Here is a 21,603-nt window from a genome sequence, read left to right as displayed (position 1 = left end):
CATGTTTTCATTCCTTGATTGTAGTTCTTTGATTAATTTTGCGAGGTACTGTGTTTCTTCCGATATCTTGATTTGTGTGTTTGGGGTTGGATTCTCCATATCGTCTGGTTTTATCATATGCATTAAGATTTTCTGTTGTTTTTGGCCTCTTGGCATTTGTTTTGCTTGATAGGGTTCTTTCAAGTTGTTAAAAAAAAGGACATTGATCTAATTTTTCAGAAACACAGTTTGGTGATGTACACTTTCTCTAACTAACAAGCAGATGGCGTCTGTGAGTCACCTATATCCCTCAAGTCAGTTCTCAACCTTGTTCCCGTGGTGTGTGGGGAAATGATTCTTGTGGGTTCAGTTGGAGAACTCAGTTTGGGTGTGTTGCTGGAGCCGTCCGCCCTGAATGTGTGGCATGTGTACGGGTGGCCAGGGAGGAAGGGCAGTTTTAATGTTCAAATCCCCCAGGTTCCAGGAGATTCAAGGCCACCACAAGAGTCTAAGCCTTCATTTCAGTTCAGCCCCAGACCCTCTCTCGCGCTGATCCACAAATCACCGGACTTGGAGTAGCAACCCTGGGTTCTCCGAGCGGGTCCCCCTTCCCAGCCGTGATCCTCCAGGAACTCAGCCGAGGGAATGCAGTGCTACATCACCATTGCATGCCATCCCTCAAGGGAAGCCGTGGGCCGCTGGGCCGTGCAGCTCGTTTCAGAATGCAGAATGTCTGAGTCTGTCTTTACTGCAAAGCCTTGAGGGCTGAGAACAGCTGAGGTTTTCTCCACAGAGAGAGAGAAAGGGACAGAAAAACTCCCAGGTTCACCCATCAGCCAGAGATAGCACCCTATTCTCTGGGCTCCCTATCCTGAGACAGATATGTCCCCCCACTCTCCCAAGGTCAGTTGTCACCAAAAGCCTCTGTCTGCTTGTTGAGGATTCGCTGTCTGTATTGAGCAGTTAATATTAAAACCTCACTTGGAGCTGGGCTGAGAAAGTGCACGGCACAGCTTCCATGAGGGAGGGGCTCTTGGCTCTAGGCTCTTGGCTCTCAGCGCAGGTCTGCAGTTTTACTTACAGATTTTATGCTGTGATCTCGGGCATTCCTCCCAATTCAGGTTGGTGGATGATGAGTGGAAAGTCACGTTTGTCTCCCTGCTGTTATTCCAGGTTATTTACTAGTTTTTTGGTCATTTATGAATTGTTCTCAGGGGGACTACGTCTTCCATTCCTCTCTATGCTGCCATCTTCCCAGAATCCCCACTCCTCTCTGCCACCATCTTCCCAGAATCCCATTCATTTTTGAATATGGTGTGAGATGGGTGTCCTCTTTCATTCCTTTGGTTATGAATATACAGTTCTCCCAGCATCATTAATGGAAGAGACTGTTCTGTCCCAATAGAGTGGTTTGGGAGCCTTATCAAAAATCATTTAGGAGGCAGGGAAAGATGGCAGCATAGAAAAGTGTAGAATTTAGTTAGTCCCCTGGAGCAGCTAATAAACAACCAGGAACAACTAGTAAATAATCTGGAATGACTGCTGGGAGACAACCATGACTGTCCATACATCATACACTAATAAACATTGGGTGGAATGGCTGAGATGGCAGCATAAAATCTGTAAGTAAAAACTGCAGAACTGCACTGACAGCCCCCTCCTCCCATGGCAGGCTGAGATGCAAAACCTCACTGTGGGAGAAAGCAGCAGTCCCAGGGCAAGCAAATATAGCTCAGCCCAGCTGTATTCTGGATTGTTGAATATAAGCTATAAACATAGACAAACATCTAACAAGCCACAAAGTACCCTGAGTTCACTCACAGTGGAGAGGAGGTGGAGCTAATGGAAAAAAATTAATTATAAAAAAGAAGGAAAAGTATAGAGGCCTTTTAGAGACAAATGACCTTAAAGAGCCAGAAAATGCCTGTTCCTGAGGAAAGGGAGCCCGGAAGTCCAGGTACTCTCTCTGACCCACAGGTGAAACTGGGGGGCTGTGGACGGGCTCTGAAAAGGGGCTTTCTGTCCCATTTTCTCTGTCTCATTCTGAGTGGCTCAGCAGAGAGGACATCAGCAATTTTCAGTTTGCAGAGCTCTGACACAGACAGGGGTGGAGTTAACAAAGTCAAAAGAGACAAAGGAGCTACTGAAATGCAGGTGTATCTTCCCTAAGAGGAAGGAGGTGGGGCCCAGCTCTAGTGCCTACCTTCCCTTCAGAACTCAGACCCCAGGGCCAGGGGGAAAACACTCAAAACAGAAACAACTTAAACTGAGAAGGGGCAACACCTCTTTACACCAGTGGAGAGCGACAGGCTGAGAGGTGCCACCTGCTGGGCAGGTTAGGAAAAGCACAGTGGCTAGAGGCCTCACACGAATGTCTGTCAATCTTCTAAGATACACCCTCAGGGAAACTTGAAATTGAATATAACCCCATTGTGAGACCTGAACCCATTCTGGTTTGGGAAAATCTGATTGGGGTAACCAAGGAAACCAGATGCCTAGACAACAGAAAACTAAAAAACATACTAGGAAAAATGACAATATGACACAAAGGAACAACTTACACCTCAATTAAGATACAGTGGAGATATTGTTTCACTTGAATGAAACAATCAATTAAAGATTTTCAAATAAATATGCTAAATCAATTAAAAAATGAAGGCAGTAAGTTCAGGGAAGATATGGCAAAAGAGATGAAGGAAATAAAGAAAACACTGGGCAAACATAAGGTAGAAATTGAGTTTGAAAAAATAACTGGCAGACTCTATGTAAATGAAAGGCACAACACAAGAGATGAAAAACACAATGGAGACATAAAAGAGCAGATTTCAAGAGGCAGAAGAAAATACTCAGGAAATGGAGAACAAGACACCTGAAATTCTACACACAAAAGAACAGATATAGAAAAGAATGGAAAAATATGAGCAACATCTCAGGGAATTGAATGACAACATGGAGCTCATAAACGTATGTGTCATCAGTGTCCCAGAAGGAGAAGAGAAGGGAAAAGGGGAAAAAGCAATAGTAGAGGAAATAATCAATGAAAATTTCCCATCTTTTATGAACACATAAAATTACAGATCCAAGAAGTGCAGTGTACCCCAAACAGAAGATCCAAATACATCTATGCCAAGACACTTAATATCAAACATCAAAGACAAATAGAGACTCCTGAAAGCAGCAAGAGAAAAGTGATCCATCACATACAAAGGAAGCTTAATAAGGCAATGTGCAGATTTCTCAGTAGAAACCATGGAGTCAAGAAGGAAGTGGTGTGATATATTTAAGATAATGAAAGAGAAAAACTGGAACCAAGAATCCTATATCTGGCAAATCTGTCCTTCAAATATGAGGGAGAGTTTAAAATATTCTCTGACAAATAAACAATGAGAGTTTATGAACAAGATATCTGCTCTATAGGAAATACTAAAGTGAACATTACAGGCAGATAGGAAAAGACAGGAGTGAGAGGTTTGGAACACAATTTTGGGTGATGGTATCACAGCAAGGTAAGTACACTGAACAAAGATGACTGTGAGTATGGTTGAAAGAGGAAGGTGAGGAGCATGTGGCACACCAGAACAAAAGAGGAAAGATAAGATTGGAATTGTATAACTCAGTGAAACCTAGAATGCTCAACAATTGTGATAAAATGTACAAATATGTTTTTACAGGAGGGAGAACAAATGAATTTCAACCTTGCAAGGTGTTAAATGGGGTGGTAATGGGGGAAAAAAAGCAATCAATGCAAACTAGAGACTGTAGAAAACAGACACATTGTATTACACTTCCTTTAATGTAACAAAGGCAATATACCAAAGCTAAATGCATCTAACAGGGGGGCATAAGGGAGGGGTATGGGACTCTGGGCATTGGTGATGTTGTCTCTTTTATTGTACTTTAGTTTAATTCTGTGTTTCCTTTTGTTGCTTTTTAGCTGTCATTTTTTTCTTTCTTTCTCTTTTCCTTTTGTCTCTCTACCTTCTTTGACACTTCCTTCTTCTTTGTGGAAGAAATGGAGATGCCCTTATAGAGATAGTGGTGATGGTGGTGAATGCATAAATTTGTGATTATACAAAGAACTATCAATTGTTTACTTAGGAAGGAATGTATGGTGGGTGAACAAAGCCATCTTAAAAAAAAAACAAAAAAATGGGTTGATGAAGAAACCTTTTGGGCACTATATTGAGTCAAATATGTCAGACACATAAGGACAAATATTGTATGGTTTCACTGATATGAACTAATTATAATATGTAAACCCATATACATGAAAAATAAGTTACCAGGATATAGAATGAGGCTAAGGAATGGGGAGAAGTTGCTTATTATGAGCAGAATGTTCAACTAGGTTGAACCTAAGTGTTTGGAAGTGGACAGAGGTGACAATAGCATGTTATTGTGAGAATAACTAACAGTGCTGAATGATGTGTGAATATGGAGGAAAGAGGAAGCTTAGAGTCGTGTATGTCACCAGAAGGAAAGTTGGAGGTTAAAGTATGGGAATGTATAAAACAGTGAGTCTTGTGGTGGACAATGTCTGTGATTAACTGTACAAATATTAGAAATCTCTTTCATGAACTAAAACAAATGTATGACACTATAACTAGAAGTTAATAATAGAGGGGTATATAGGGAAATAAATACCTGTTACAAACTATGTACTACAGTCAGTAGTATTTTAACATTCATCAACAGTAACAAATGTACTATACCAATACTATGAGTCAGTAATGGAGGGGGAGTGGTTAGGGGTATGGGAGGATTTGAGTTTCCTTTTTTGTGTTTATTTCTTTTCTGGAGTAATGAAAATGTCCTAAAACTTGAAAAAAATTAATTGTAGTGATGGATGCACAGCTGTATGATGGTACCATGGGGAACTGATTGTGCACTTTGGATCTTTGGATGATAGTATGGTGTTCCAGTTTGCTAATGCTGCCAGAATGCAAAACACCAGAGATGGACTGGCTTTTATAAAAGGGGGTTTATTGGGTTACACAGTTACAGTCTTAAGGCCATAAAGTGTCCAAGTTAACACATCAGCAATTGGGTACCTTCACTGGAGGATGGCCAATGGTGTCCAGAAAACCCCTGTTAGCTGGGAAGGTACGTGGCTGGTGTCTGTTCCAAAGTTCTGGTTTCAAAATGGCTTTCTCCTAGGATGTTCCTCTCTAGGCTGCTGTTCCTCACAAATGTCACTCAGTTGCTCTTGGGGCATTTGTCCTCTCTTAGCTTCTCCAGAGCAAAAGTTTGCTTTCAAAGGCCATCTCCAAAATGTCTCTGTAAGATGAAGCTCCTCTCTCAGTTCCAGTGCATTCTTCAAAGTATCCCTCTTGGCTGTAGCAAGCTCACTGCTTCTGTCTGAGCTTATATAGTGCTCCAGTAAATCAATCAAGGTCCACGCTGAATGAGCAGGGCTGCACCCCCATGGCAATTATCCAATAAGAGTTATCACCCACAGTTGAGTGGGGCACATCTCCATGGAAACACTCAAAGAATTACAATCTAACCAACAGCAATACATCCACCTACACAAGATTACATCAAAGATAACGGCATTTGGAGGGACATAATACATTCAAACCAGCACATATGATATGTGAACAATCTCAATAAAATTGAATTAAAAAATCATTTGGCCATAGATATGAGGTTATATTTCTGAGCTCTCAATTCAATACCATACATCTGTTTTTATGCCAGCACCATGCTGTTTTGACCACTGTGGCTTTATAATATGCTTTAAGTCAGGAAGTATGATGCCTCCCACTTCATTTCTTCTTTTTCAAGATGTTGTTGGCTATTCAAGACCCCCTACCCTTCCAAATAAAGTTGTTAATTAACTTCTCTATTTCTGCAAAGTAGTATGTTGGAATTTTGATTGGTATTGCACTGAATCTGTAGATCAATTTGGGTAGAATTGACATTTTAATGACATTTAGCATTTCAGTGCATGAATGCAGAACGTCTCTCCATTTATTTAGGTCCATGGATTTTTATAAATTTTTATTCTTTTAACATATATACAATCTAACATTTACCCTTTTTTAAATTAAATTCAGTTTTATTGAAATACATTCACACACCATACAATCATCCATGATATACAATCCACTGTCCACAGGATGATAACATAGTTATGTGTTCATCACCACAATCTGTCTCTGAACATTTTCCTTACATCAGAAAGAACCAGAACAAGAATAAAAAATAAAAGTGAAAAAAGAACACCCAAATCATCCCCCGCATCCCACCCCATTTGTCCTTTAGTTTTTATCCCCATTCCTCCATTCATCCATACACTAGATAAAGGGGGTGTGATCCACAAGGTCTTCACAATCACACTGTCACCCCTTGTAATCTGCATTATTATATAATTGTCTTCAGGAGTCCAGACTGCTGGGTTGGAGTTTGGTAGTTTCAGGTATTTACTTCTAGCTATTCCAATACATGAAAACCTAAGAGGTGTTATCTATATAGTGCATAAGAATGTCCACCAGAGTGACCTCTTGACTCCATTTGGAATCTCTCAGCCACTGAAACTATTTCGTCTCATTTTGCATCCCCCTTTTGGTCAAGAAGATACTCTCAGTCCCATGATGCCGGGTCCACATTCATCCCCGGGAGTCATACTCTGCGTTGCCAGGGAGATTTACACCCCTGGGAGTCGGGTCCCACGTAGGGGGGAGGGCAGCGAGTTCACCTGTCGAGATGGCTCAGTTAGAGAGAGAGAGGGCCACATGTGAGCAACAAAGAGGTACTCAGGGGGAGACTCTTAGGCACCATTACATACAACTTTAGACTCTCCTTTGTGGTAATGCGCTTCATAAGGGCAAGTCCCATGCTCGAGGGCTCAGCACATCAAACCGCCAGTCCCAATGTTTGTGACAACATCAACACCAGTCCAGGTGAGGATGTCCAACACATCCGCACCTTCTCACAGATCCTCGGGGCTGGGGAGGGGGAGGCTGTAAATATATTTTTTATTATCTGCCCAAATTACTCTAGGATGTGTCACTATTTCACTCCAGCCTATGCTAACCTACCGTATCTCACTTCCTATTCAAAGTTCCAAGCAATTGTGGTGTTTGAACAAATTGACTGTAGAGTCTAACATTTACCCTTTTAAACATATTCAGATATATGTATTTCAGTGCTGTTAATTGTGTTCACAATGTGGTGCTACCATCACTACCATCCATTACCAAAACGTTTCCATCATTCCACATAGGAACACAGTACATTTTAAGCCTTATTTCCCAATCTCTACCCCCACTCCATCCCCTAGTAACTTATATTTTAGTTTCTGACTCCATGAGTTTGTTCATTCTAATTGTTTCAAAACAGTGAGATCATAAAATATTTGTCCATTGTGTTTGGCTTTATGTCTTCAAGGTTCATTCTTGTTTCCACATGTATCAGAATTTTATTCTTTTTATGGCTGAATAATATTCCATTGTATGTATAACCTATATTTTATTTATCCATTCATTGGTCATTGGACACGTGGGTTACTTCCATCTTTTGGCAATTGTGAATAGTGCTGCTATGAACATCAGTGTTCAAATATCTGTTTGAGTCTTTGCTTTCAATTATTTTGTGTATATACCTGGCAGTGGGATTGCTGGGTAATACAGTAGTTCTATACTTAGCTTACTGAAAAATCAGCAAACTCTCTTCCACAGTGGCTATGCCATTTTACATTGCCACTGGCAAAGAGTGAGTGTTCCTATTTCTCTGCATCTTCTCCAACACTTGTTATTTTCCAGTTTTTAAATAGCAGCCATTCTAATGTGTGTGAAAAGGTATCTCAGTATGGTTTTGATTTGCATTTCCCTGATGGTTAATGATGTTGAGCATCGTTTCATGTGCTTTCTGGCCATTTGTATATCTTCTTTGGAGAGATGTCTATTCAAGTCTTTTGACCATTTTCAGATTGGTTTGTCTTTTTGTTAAGTTGAAGGATTTCTTTATGTGTTCTGGATATTAATCCTTTATTGGATATGTGGTTTCCAAATATTTTCTCCCATTGTGTAGGTTGTCATTTTACTTTCATGACAAAGTCCTTTGAGGAACAAAAGTTTTTAACTTTGAGGAGGACCCATTTATCTATTTATTCCTTTGTTACTTGTGCTTTCGGTGTAAAGGCTAAAAAACCATTGCCTACCACAATTTCCTGAAGAAGTTTGATAATTGTAGGAGTTTGATAATTCTAGCTCTCATATTAATGTCTTTGATCCATTTTCAGGTAATTTTTGTATATCATGTCAGGTAGGGATCCTTTTATTTTTTTAAATGGCACCATTTGTTGAAGAGGCTTTTCTTTCTCAATTGAGAGTTTTTTGCCCCCAAGTGAAAAAATCAGTTGGGCATAAATGTGAGTATTGATTTCTGAGCTCTCAGTTCTATTCCATTTGTCTATATGTCTGTACTTGTGTCAGTGCCATGCTGTTTTGATTACTGTGGATTTGTAATAGTTTTTTTTAATTCATCTTTATTGAGATATATTCACATACCATGCAGTCATACAAAGTGTATATTCAATTGTTCACAGTACCATTATATAGTTGTGTGTTCATCACCGAGATTAATTTTTGAACATTTTCATTTTCACACACACAAAAATAATAAGAATAAAAATTCAAGTGAAAAAGAACAATTAAAGTAAAAAAGAACACTGGGTGCCTTCCACCCCCACCCCCCCAATTTTCTACTCATTTATCCATACAATGGACAAAGGGAAGTGTGTTCCATATGGCTTTCCCAATCACATTGTCACCCCTCATAAGCTACATTTTTATACAATCGTCTTCAAGATTCATGGGTTCTGGGTTGTAGTTTGATAGTTTCAGGTATTTACTGCTAGCTATCCCAATTCATTAGAACCTAAAAAGGGTTGTCTATATTGTGCATAAGAGTGCCCACCAGAGTGACCTCTTGGCTCCTTTTGGAATCTCTCAACCACTGAAACTTATTTCATTTCCTTTCACATCCCCCTTTTGATCAAGATGTTCTCCATCCCACAACACCAGCTCTAGATTCCTCCCTGGGAGTTATATTCTACTTTGCCAGGGAGATTCACTCCCCTGGGTGTCAGATCCCATGTAGGGAGGAGTGTAATAAGTTTTAAGATTAGGAACTGCGAGGCATGCAAATTCTTTCTTTCTTTTCAAGATGGTTTTAGCTATTTGGGGTCTCTTACTCTTTCATATAAATTTGATGGCTGGCTTCTCCATTTCTGCAAAGAAGGTTGTTGAATTTTTATTGGTTGCATTGAATTTATAAATTGCTTTGGGTAAGACTGACATCTTAATGATATTTAGTCTTCCAATACATGAACACAGACTATCTTTCCATTTATTTAGGTCTTCTTTAATTTCTTTTGGTAATATTTTCTAGTTTTCTAGTATTGGTAGAGTACATTTGTTACTGTTGATGGAAGAATGTTAAAATACTACTAACTGTAGTATATATTTGCAATAAGTATACTTTTCTCCATATATGCCCCTCTATTATTAACTTCTAGTTATAGTGTCATACATTTGTTCTAGTTCATGAAAGAGATTTCTAATATTTGTACAGTTAATCACAGACATTGTCCACCACAAGACTCACTGTTTTATACATTCTCATACTTTAACCTCCAACTTTCCTTCTGGTGACATGCGTGACTCTGAGCTTCCCCTTTCCACCACGTTCACACACCATTCAGCACTGTTAGTAATTCTCACAACATGCTACTGTCACCTCTGTCCATTTTCAAACACTTAAGTTCAACCTAGTTAACATTCTGCTCATAATAAGCAACCGCTCCCCACTCTTCAGCCTCATTCTATATCCTAGTAACTTATTTTTCATGTCTATGAGTTTACATATTATAATTAGTTCATATCGGTGAGACCCTGCAATATTTGTCCTTGTATGTCTGATTTATTTCACTCAATATAGTGTCCTCAAGGTTTCTTCACCAGCCCATTTTTTAAGATGGTTTTGTTCACACCGCATACATTTTGTCCTAAGTAAACAATCAATGGTCCCCTGTATAGTCATGTATTTATGTATTCACCACCATCACCACTATCTGTATAAGGATATCTCCATTTATTCCACAAAGAAGGAGGCTCAGTCAAAGAATGTAGAGAGACAAAAGAAAAAGAAAAAAGAAAGAGAAAAAAAACATGACAGCTAGGAAGCAACTAAAGGAAAGACAGCATTAAAGTAGAATGAAGAATCAGACATCACCAATGCCAAGAGCCCCATACCCCTCCCTTATGTCCCCCTCTTACATGCATTTAGCTTTGGTATATTGCCTTTGTTACATTAAAGGAAGAATAATACAATGTTTCTGTTCATTATAGTCTCTAGTCTGCATTGAATCTGTTTTTCCCCCAATACCACCCTATTTTTAACACCTTGCAAGGTTGACATTCATTTGTTCTCCCTCATGTAAAAACATATTTGTACATTTTGTCACAATTGTTGAGCACTCTAGGTTTCACTGAGTGCACTAGATGTATTATGTCCCCCAAAATGCCATTATCTTTGATGCAGTCTTGCATGGGCAGGAAACATATTGGTGTTGATTGGGATGGAGACTTTTGATTGGATGTTTCCATGGAGATGTGATCACTCAACTGTGAGTGAGATCTTTCACTGGATAATTTCCATGGAAGTGTGGCCCCACCCATTCAGCATGGCCTTGATTAGTTCACTGGAGCACCATATAAGCTCAGACAGAAGGAGCGAGCTTGCTACAGCCAAGAGGAACACTTTGAAGAACTCCCAGGAGCTGAGAGAGGAATGTCCTGGAAGAAAGCCATTTTGAAACCAGAACTCTGGAATACATGCCAGCCTTCCCAGCTAACAGAGGTTTTCCAGACACCATTGGCCATTCTCAAGTGAAGGTACCCAATTGTTGATGTGTTACCTTGGACACTTTATGGCCTTAGGACTGTAACTATGTAACCAAATAAACCGCCTTTTATGAAAGCCAATCTATTTCTGGTATTTTGCATCCCAGCAGCATTAGCAAACTAGAATACTGAGTTATACAATCCCAGTCTTTATCTTTCCTCTTTTGTTCTGGTGTCCCACATTCTCCTAACCTTTCTCTTTCAATCATATTCACAGTCATCTTTGTTCAGTGTACTTACATTGCTGTGCTACCATCACCCAAAATTGTGTTCCAAACCTCTCACTTCTGTCTTTTCCTGCCTGTAAAGTTCTCTTTAGTATTTCCTGTAGAGCAGGTGTCTTGTTCATAAACTCTGTCATTGTATGTTTGTCAGAGAATATTTTAAACTCTCCCTCATATTTGAAGGATAGTTTTGCCAGATATAGGATTTTTGGTTGGCAGTTTTTCTCTTTCAGTATCTTAAATATATCACACCACTTCCTTCTTGCCTCCATGGTTTCTGCTGAGAAATCTGCACAGTCTTATCAAGCTTCCTTTGTATGTGATGGATCACTTTTCTCTTGCTGCTTTCAGGATTCTCTCTTTGTCTTTGACATTTGATAATCTGATTATCAAGTGTCTTGGCATAGGCCTATTCAGATCTATTCTGTTTGGGGTACACTGTACTTCTTGGATCTGTAATTTCATGTCTTTCATAAGAGATGGGAAATTTTCATTGATTATTTCCTCTATTATTGCTTCTGCCCCTTTTCCCTTCTCTTCTTCTTCTGGACATTCACGTACATTCCTGCATTTCATATTGTCATTCAATTCCCTGAGACATTGCTCATATTTTTCCATTCTTTTCCCTATCTGTTCTTTTGTGTGTAGGATTTCAGGTGCCTTGTTCTCCAGTTCATGAGTATTTTCTTCTGCTTCTTGAGATCTGCTGTTGTATGTCTCCATTGTGTCTTTCATCTCTTGTGTTGTGCCTTTCATTTCCATAGATTCTGCCAGTTGTTTTTTTGAACTTTCAATTTCTACCTTATATTCACCCAGTGTTTTCATTATACACTTCATCTCTTTTGCCATATTTTCCCTAAACTTTTTGAATTGATTTAGCATTAGTTGTTTCAATTCCTGTATCTCAGGTGAAGTGTTTGTTCCTTTGACTGGGCCATAACTTCATTTTTCTTAGTGTTGTTTGTAGTTTTCTGTTGTCTAGGCATCTGGTTTCCTTGGTTTCCCAATCAGGTATTCCCAGACCAGAACAGGCTCAGATCTCAGAAGGGGTAAATATTCAGTATCAGATTTCCCTGAGGGTGTGTCTTAGAAGACTGATACAACCTATGAGGCCTCAAGCCACTGTGCTTTACCTAACCTGCCCAGCAGGTGGTGTCTGTCAGCCTGTCGCTCCTGACTGGTGTAAAGTGTGACCCCCCCTAGTGCTTAGTTTCTGTTTTGGCTGTTTTTCTCCAGGCTCTGGGGTCTGGTTCTGAATGGGAAGCCTTGGGCTGGGCACCATCTCCTTCCTCTTAGAGAAGATACACCCCCTTGGGAGTGATCATCAGCATTGAAATAGATTCTTTGTCTCTCTGACTCTGCTATCTCCACCCTTGTCTGGGTCAGAGAGCTGTGAACTGAAAATGGCTGTGGCTTTCTTCATGGAGCCACCCAGGTTGAAAGAGAGAAAAAGGGACAGAAAGCCCCCCTTCAGGGCCAGTCAGTGGTCCCCCCAACTTAACCCACTGGCCAGAGATAGCACCCGGTCCTCTGGGCTTCCCCTCCTGGCACAGAGAAATCCTCTGGCTCTTTAAGGTCAGTCATCACTAAGAGCCTCTGCCTGTTTGTTGGTGATTTGTAGCTTCTATTGAGCAGTCCACATTTGTTAATCAAAACCCCAGTTGGAGCTGGACTGAGGTATATTCACTTGTTCAGAGAGTGTTGCTCTCTGTCACAGTGAGATTTTACAGTTCGGGCTGCCATGGGGGGAGGGAACTCCCAGCTCATGTCTGCAGTCTTTACTTACAGATTTTATGCTGCAATCTCAGGCATTCCCCCCAATCCAGGTTTGTGTATGATGTGTGGACAGTCTTGGTGTCCCCCAGCAGTTATTTCAGATTATTTACTAGTTGTTCCTAGTTGTTTATTAGTTGTTCCAGGGAGACTAACTAACTTCCACTCCTCTCTATTCTTCCATCTTCTTTCCTCCTCTTTCAATGATCTTGATTCTCTTTTTTACTTCACAGCCAATCTTCCCGTAAAGAATATTCTTCCCTTGCTGTTTCCACTTCCACTGCTGACATTCCCTCTTTAATTCATTGTAAACAGACTTCTTTCCCATCCATCCCATAACCTACCCCACTCCCACCCCCATACACACACTGGAATGCTCTGACAGATGTCATCATTGATGTTCCAACTGCCTAATCTGATATATTCTTTTTGTCCTTTTTGTTTGTGGACCTCCCGTTGCATTCAACACTGTTGATAGCTTCCTTCTTTTTGGATCTCTCCTCTCTCAAATTCACCAGCAGCACTGTCTCCTCACTGACAACACTCTCTCCTCATCTCCTCCTATCTCCCTAGTTACTGCTTCTCAATCTTCTTTTTTGGTACTTTTTTCTCTGCTCATCATTTAAAGATTTATGTGTCCCATTGAGTCTCCTTACTCATCCTGGAAGATATCATCCATTCTCTTGACTTTAACTACAATTCATTTACAATGGTTTGTTACTTATTAGCCACTGGCTGTGGAGACAGGAGCCATGTCTGTCTTCTCCACCACGGTATAATCAGTACCTAACACAGTTTCTGGCAATGGTTTGACTGAATTAATAAATAACATGAGCCAAGATTTGTATCCTGGATTCTAGGTCAGAATAGCTTACTGCCTACTGGACATCCATCTCTAGATGGATATTCCTTAGAAACCATTAATACAGTATGCCCAATGATAAACTTATTAATTTGTTCCTTCATGCTAAAACTTGCTCTCCTTTCCCAAATTTACAACTTGGCAAATGGCACTACCTTATACCCAGGTCCCCAGGCCAGAAGTCTATCAATATCTTAGATTTTTCTCTCTCCCTCACTACATCCAATTAGAAGCCAAGTCTGTGTCTTTATATATATATTTATTTTTTGGTATTTTGTTATCATTTGTATCACTGCCTCCATTATCACTTAGACTACTGCAATAAAAATTATGATTTATTATATTAATAATAGTAGTTTATTATGTATCAGAGCTCTGTTTTAAATGCTTTATTAGCTCATTTTTTTCCTAATTGTTCTTCCTGGCTGCTAGGAAACTGAGAGCCCAATTTATGGCTACCTTTAAAAAGTGAGCATGCCTTGTGGCATACATATTATATGCTAACCTTATACACACACACACACACACACACACACACAAACTACCTCAGCTTTGTCTTATTTTTATTTCCCTTGTTTTTTTGTGGCTGTCTATTACATTACAGACCCCATGAGCCACATCTCCACATGTTCACCCACTTGTGTAGTCCTTTTCCCTTTAATGTGGGCTATGCCTGTGACTTGCTTTGACCAATAGAATGTAGCAAAAGTGACACTGTATCAATTCCAGCCTCAAACTTGCAGCTGTCACTTTTGTGTTATTAAGAGCCACCATGTAAGAATTCTGATGACCCTACTGCAGCGATTACATGGAGAGAGACCAGGTGGAGAAGCCATGGAGAGAGAGAGGGAGAGAGAGAGAAACCCAATGTTCCCAGTGTTCCAGCTGAGTTCATACTCCAGTTGGCCTTCCAGCTGAACACAGCACGTTTATTTCCACTGCCCAGCTGAGCCCACCTAGCTTACAGAATCATGAGCAAATAAAATGGTTGTCATTTTAAGCCATTATGTTTTGGGAATGGTTTATTACTCAGCAATAGGTAGCCAAGATATCCAGCTTCCTCACTTAGTAATTTTGTAGAGAGTTGAATTATATAATTTTTCAAGAAAACTTAAAATCCTCTTTTGAATTTTGGAAAGGTGGGAGAAAGGCAACCAAAACAACAACAACAACAACAACAAAACCCCACCTCCCTGCCTTCATTCTTCTCCAATCCAGTGTTTTTCCAAATAATTATTCTAACATGTAAAATGATTATGATATTCTTCATTATAATTGGCTTACCATTGCATAAAGGATGAAATCTGTTGTTCCATTCCTTTCTAGCCTTGTCTCTCACTGTATCATTTTATATCTTATATTACAGCCATACTTACCCACATGCAGTTCCTCAAACAGACTAGAACAGCGCTTCTCAAATGTTAGTGTATACACAAATCATGTGGACAACTTGTTAAACTTCAGATTGTGACTTGCTAGGTCTGGGGGGTGGGGCCCAAGATACTGCAGGTCTAACCACCTCCCAGGTGATACTGATGCTGCAGATCCATTCACTGCAATTTGAATAACAAGGGATTAGTACTTTCTTTATGAGTTTTCTCTTCCTCAGATACCCTCCTCTACTTGATCACTTGATAAATATGTATTCATCTTCCAAGACTACACTCAGATCACCTTATCTTAGAAGCTTTTTCCTGTCCCCACTCTTCGCTTCATTCTTCTCCTGGATAGAATTAACAACTCTGTCCCTGAAGTTTTAAATTCATTGTGTTTAATTAAATATTTTGAAAATAGTCTAAATGTTTTGTAAATAGTTCAATCTTATAAGCCTCAAGGGGTTAAAAGTAAGTCAGAGAGGAACCTAAGATGGCAGCTAGGTGAGACAGGGCAAAAAAACACCTCTGTGAAAAATACTAGATAAAAACCAGAAAGTGACCCAGAACACCAGTTCCAGTGATGCACCATCTGGACAACGTCTGCTAAATCCACAGGGACTGTGCATTTGGTGAAACCGGGAGTCTGCATTCTGAAATGAGTGAGTAAGCCAGCTGAAAGTCCGGCACCAATGCCACGGTTTGGGGAAACCATGGGTTGGCATTTGGAGATGGACTAGTTATTAAAAAAAAAAAAAAAAAACAGGAGTGGCTGCAGATATGACGGGGAGAATTGCACAGTGAAGTATGGCAGGAGCAGGCTGTACCAATGCCTCAGTGTCTGGGATGGAGGATAGCCCCTCCCACACCTGCTGCTGATTGTCTCGGGGCCAGGGGGGCAGAGGGGAGCCAAAAGGAGAAAGAAACCATGCCCCATGCAGCCATCTCCCCAGTGGGCTGGGGATGCTACTGCCCAGGGCTGGACCCACAGCCCAGAGCTGCGCCAAGAAACCCAGTGTGACAGAAAGTGTTTCCCACAGCACCACACACACACCACAATATCAGCTGTGAACAAGTGGCCTTTCGCATACCCACAGCTAATTGTCCCAGAGCTGGGAAGGCAGAGCTGTGCGAAAAGGGGGAAATTAACATGCCCCATTCAACCATCTTTACATCAGGCTGGGAATGCCCCTGCATGGTCTGGCAGCCCAGGGCTTCCCTGGAGGGCTGGCGCGCACTTGTGACGTGGCAAAACCTTCCCTCAGCAGAGGTCCTGGAAGACCACGGCTGAGAAGGGGGACCCACTTGGAAATCCCAGGAACCCTATACCAATAACAAGGACTTGTGGGTCAGCGGCACAGATAATCTTTGGCAAGACTGAAATGAAGGCTTAGGCTCTTGCAACAGCCTTAACTATCTGGGAACACCTGGGAGGTTTGATTAGTAAAGCTGCCCTGCCTCCCTAAACACCCAGACACACGCCTCACATTCAGGGCAGACAGCACCAACAACACACCCAAACTTAAGGCACAAATTGGACCCCACAAGAATCAGATCCCCACACACCACAAAGTCAAAGTTGGAGAGAACTGACTTGGGGGGAATAGGTGATTCGCAGATGCCATCTGTTGGTTAGTTAAAGTGTATGCCACCAAGCTAAAGATCTGACAAATTAGAGATTGGTATTTTTTATAACCTGAAAGAATCCTATCAAATAAAGCAAATGCCAAGAGGCCAAAAACAACACAAAATCTTCAAGCATATGATAAAACCAGGCAATATGGATAACCCAAACCCAAACACCCAAATCAAAAGATCAGAAGAGACACAGTACTTGGTGCAATTAATCAAAGAAGTAAAGATAAACAATGAGAGCATGGCACAGGATATAAAGGACATGAAGAAGAGCATGGCACAGGATATAAAGGACATAAAGAAGACCCTAGAAGAGCATAAAGAAGAAATTGCAAGAGTAAATAAAAAAAATAGAAGATCTTATGGAAATAAAAGAAACTGTTGACCAAATTAAAAAGATTCTGGATGCTCATAATACAAGATTAGAGGAAGTTGAACAATGACTCAGCATCCTCAAGGACCACAGAATGGAAAATGAAAGAACAAAAGAGAGAATGGGCAAAAAATTGAAACGGATCTCAGGGATATGATAGATAAAATAAAACGTCCAAATTTAAGACTCATTGGTGTCCCAGAAGGGGAAGAGAAGGGTAAAGATCTAGAAAGAGTATTCAAAGAAATTGTTGGGGAAAACTTCCCAAACCTTCTACACAATATAAATACACAAAGCATAAATGCCCAGTGAACTCCAAATAGAATAAATCCAAATAAACCCACTCCAAGACATATTCTGATCAGACTGTCAAATACTGACGAGAAGGAGCAAGTTCTGAAAGCAGCAAGAGAAAAGCTGCTTTCACCACATACAAAGGAAACAACATAAGACTAAGTAGTGACTATTCAGCGGCCACCACAGAGGTGAAAAGGCATGACATATTTGAAATTCTGAGAGAGAAAAATTTCCAACCAAGAATACTTTATCCAGCAAAACTCTCCTTCAAATTTGAGGGACAGCTTAAATTTTTCACAGACAAACAAATACTGAGAGATTTTGCTAATAAAAGACCTGCCCTACTTCAGATACTAAAGGAAACACTACCGACAGAGAAACAAAGAAAGGAGATAGAGAGATAGAGAAATTTAACAGACATATATAGAACATTACATCCCAGGTCACTGGGACACACATTCTTCTCTAGTGATAACAGATCTTTCTCCAGAATGGACCGTATGCTGGGGCATAAAACAAGTCTCAATAAATTAAAAAAAAAAATAAAGAATTTGTTCAAAGCACATTCTCTGACCACAATGGAATACAAATAGAAGTCAATAACCATCAGAGACTTGGAGAATTCAGAAACACCTGGAGGGTAAAAATGAGGGGGAGATGAAAACATTCCCGGATAATCAAAAGCTGAGGGACTTCATCACCAGTAGATCAGTCCTGTAAAGAAATGCTAAAGGGAGTTGAGCAGGCTGAAAGGAAGGGACACTAAACAATCGATTGAAACTTCATGAAGAAATAAAGATTTCCGGTAAAGATCACATGGTAAATATAAATACCAAATCTACTGTATTTTTGATTTGTAACTCCACTATTTACTTCCTACAGGATCTAAAATACATAAACTGTAATGATAAATAAGTTTTGGACTCAATGTAAATATGTAATTTTCGACAAGAACTACATTGAGGTGGGGGAATGGAGGAGTATAGGAACATAGTTCATGTGTCCTATTGAAGTTAAGTTGGTATCAAAGGAAAACAAGATTGTTATAGATTTAAGAGGTTAAATTTAAGCCCCACAGTAAACACAAAGAAAGTATCAGAGAATATGACCATAGAGATGAAAAGTAGAGTATGGGTTACGAGAAGTGGAAGAGGCAATGGGGAGTTAAGAAATGAGTGTAGGGTTTCTGTTTGGGATGAAGGGAAATTTCTAGTAATGGATGGTGGGAAGGTGATGGCATTGCAACATTTTAAATGTGATTAATCCCACTAATGGAATGCTAGGGAGAAGTTGGAATGGGAAGATTTAGGCTCTATATATGTTTCCACAACTGAAAAAAAAAAAGCAACAGTCTAAATAGATAACAATTAAATGCCAAGGATGATCCTGGATGGAATCTGAGGAGGGAGGAGAGGAGGCTCAAAGGGACACACAGGTGGGACATCAGAAAAAAAAAGGAAATATAGAATGTAAGCTTTGTATCAATGTTGAATTTCTTGAACTTCTTAGCTGTGCTTAATGGGATTGCATAAAAGAATGTTCTTGTTCATGGGAAATGTATATGTGAATTATATTGTTTGTTCAAGGATGTGTGCAGCTTGCTCTCATATGTTCAGAAGACAGAGCAATAGATGATGGATGATAGGGAGGGAGGGAAGGAGGGAAGGAAAGAAAGAAAGAAATGGTGGTGTGACAGGATGTTAAAGTTGGTGGATCAGGGTATCGGGGAGGGGGTTGGGGTATGCTGGAGTTCTGTGTATGGGGTTTGTATTATTTTTGCAACTTTTCCTGTAAGATTGAATTTATTTCAAAATAAAATTTAAAAAAAATGGGCAATGGGTATGCGGGGTTTAATTTCACTATTCTCTCTACTTCTGTATGTTTGGAATTTTTCATAATAAAAAATAATAAATATTTTTAAAAAAAGTAAGTCAAATCTCTCAGAGCACTTTAATTCCAAAATGTTAAAATCTGAATAAGCAGCAGTAAATCAACACGTTTTCCTTACCTAGTCATCTGGCTACTGCCGTAAAATAGCACAAGTAATCTTGCTTACTTACTTCATTACATTATGACATAAGGCTTATTTGCAGTGTTTATGGCACAGACTCTCTTGATGAATTGTAGAGTCTGAGAAAGGATCCTCAACTTACCTTTTGACTCAAACTACAGAAAACCACTTCATCCTTTGTTTACAGGTATGATATTGTGTATCATGTGGATTCAATTTCCCATGCTCTGCAATTCCTTACTGACAAGTGGTCAGACCTAGCTAATCAATGAGGTAACTAATGAGGCAAAGAATAAATAAACAGAACACCCTAGCCAAACCCTTCCTCTGCTTAGAGTATGGCTTGAAGACAGCCTGTATCAGAATGATCTGGGCTGTTTATTTGAAAGTAAAATTTTTGATCCAACCTCAGAATCTCTGTGGATGAGGCAGGAGAATCGGCATGTCTAACCAGACTTCCCCAGTTGATTCATAGGCACCATAAAGTTTAAAAACTACTTCTTAAAGACTTTCTCCTGCTTACTCTCCATGAGGTAGAATATCATTTAAAAGAGTGTATCCTCTTCTTTTTTTTTTTAAATTAAGCTAAATTTCACATAACATAAAATGAACCATTTTAACATGTAAAAAGTCAGTGGCATTTAGTGGAACCACCACCTCCATCTAGTTCAAAACATGTTTGCTCACTCCAAAAGAAAACCTCATACCCATTAAGCAGTCACTCCCCATTCCTCCTTCCTCCTAGCCCCTGGCAACCACCAATTTGCTTTCTGTCTCCATGGATTTAACTATTCAGGATATTTCATATAAATGGAATTGTGCAATATGTGACCTTTTGTGTCTGGCTTCTTTCACTTAACATAGTTTTGAGGTTCATCCACATTGTAGCATGTGTCAGTACTGCATTCTTTTTATGGCTGAGTAATAGTCCACTGTGTGTATATATCACATTTTGTTTATCCATTCATCCATAGATAGACTTTTGAGTTATTTCCACCTTTTGGCTATCATGAACATTGCTGCTATGAACATTCATGTACAAGCTTTTGTTTGAGTCCTGCCCTCCTTTTTAACCATCTACTGCTCGACCTTCAGGAATTTGATCCTGATGGTCATTCAAATGCTGAACCAAAATTCTAGACTGAAGTATTTCTTTTTTTTAATACATTTTTTCATTGTGAAATTTAACATATATACAGAACAGTGATAACTTTCAAAGTACAATTTAACAAGTAGATGGCAAATTTCAAAGAATGTTTTAAATGAGTTACAGTTCCACCATTTGAGTTATTTCCTTCTAGCTATTCTAATACCCTAGAATCTAAAAAAAATTTATATAAAGATGCAGTATTCATATACTTTATATTTATATAAAGATTCAGTATTCATGCCTTTGAAGACCTGAGGTCCCTGGCTAAGCAGGCTAGTTCTGGCAATCACCTGAGCTTACTTCTCAGGTTAGGCACATCTGCTCTCTTCATCCTTAAAATCATAATGAGCGCTTTTAAAATAGATATAATTAAGTATAAGGACAGAAAAATATCTGATGTGTCAGTTAGGAGGTCATTGATGAACTCAGTGAGATCAATTTCAGCAGTGTGGTGAAGGCAAGGGCCAAATTTTCAAGTAGGTTGAAGAATGAATGTGAGCTGAAAGTTGCAGAAGGGTTTTTATCAAGATGGGAAAGACTGAGCATGCTTATAATTGGAGGAGAAAGAGCCAGTAAGGAAGAAGTTGATAACAAAATAATATGTCTCTTGAGAAGGTGGGATGATCCAGAGGGGATGAGAATTGATTATAAATTAAGATCCCAAAGAATGAGGGGTGGTGTTCCAGTTTTCTATTGCTTTGTAAAAAACTTATTCCAAAATTTAACAATGGTTTTATTATATTTCATGATTTGGGGGTCAGAAATTTGGACAGGGCTCAGCTGGGCAACTTGGCTCCATGTGATGTCATATGAAGTTTCTTGTCAGGTCTGCTGGCAGATGGGCTAGTTTGGAAGATCCAACGTGGCTTCATACATATATCTGATGCTTTTGCAGGAAAGACTGGAAGGTTGAGCTCAGCTAAGAGTGTCATCCAGAGCCTCTACTTTCCAGTATGACAGTCTCAGGATAACAGGCCTTCTTACATGATGATTCAGGCTTCCAGAGAAAGTGTCCT

The sequence above is a fragment of the Choloepus didactylus genome, chromosome 2 (genome assembly GCF_015220235.1).
Source record: "Choloepus didactylus isolate mChoDid1 chromosome 2, mChoDid1.pri, whole genome shotgun sequence".
NCBI lineage: Eukaryota > Metazoa > Chordata > Mammalia > Pilosa > Megalonychidae > Choloepus > Choloepus didactylus.
This window is presented reverse-complemented; position numbering follows the sequence as displayed.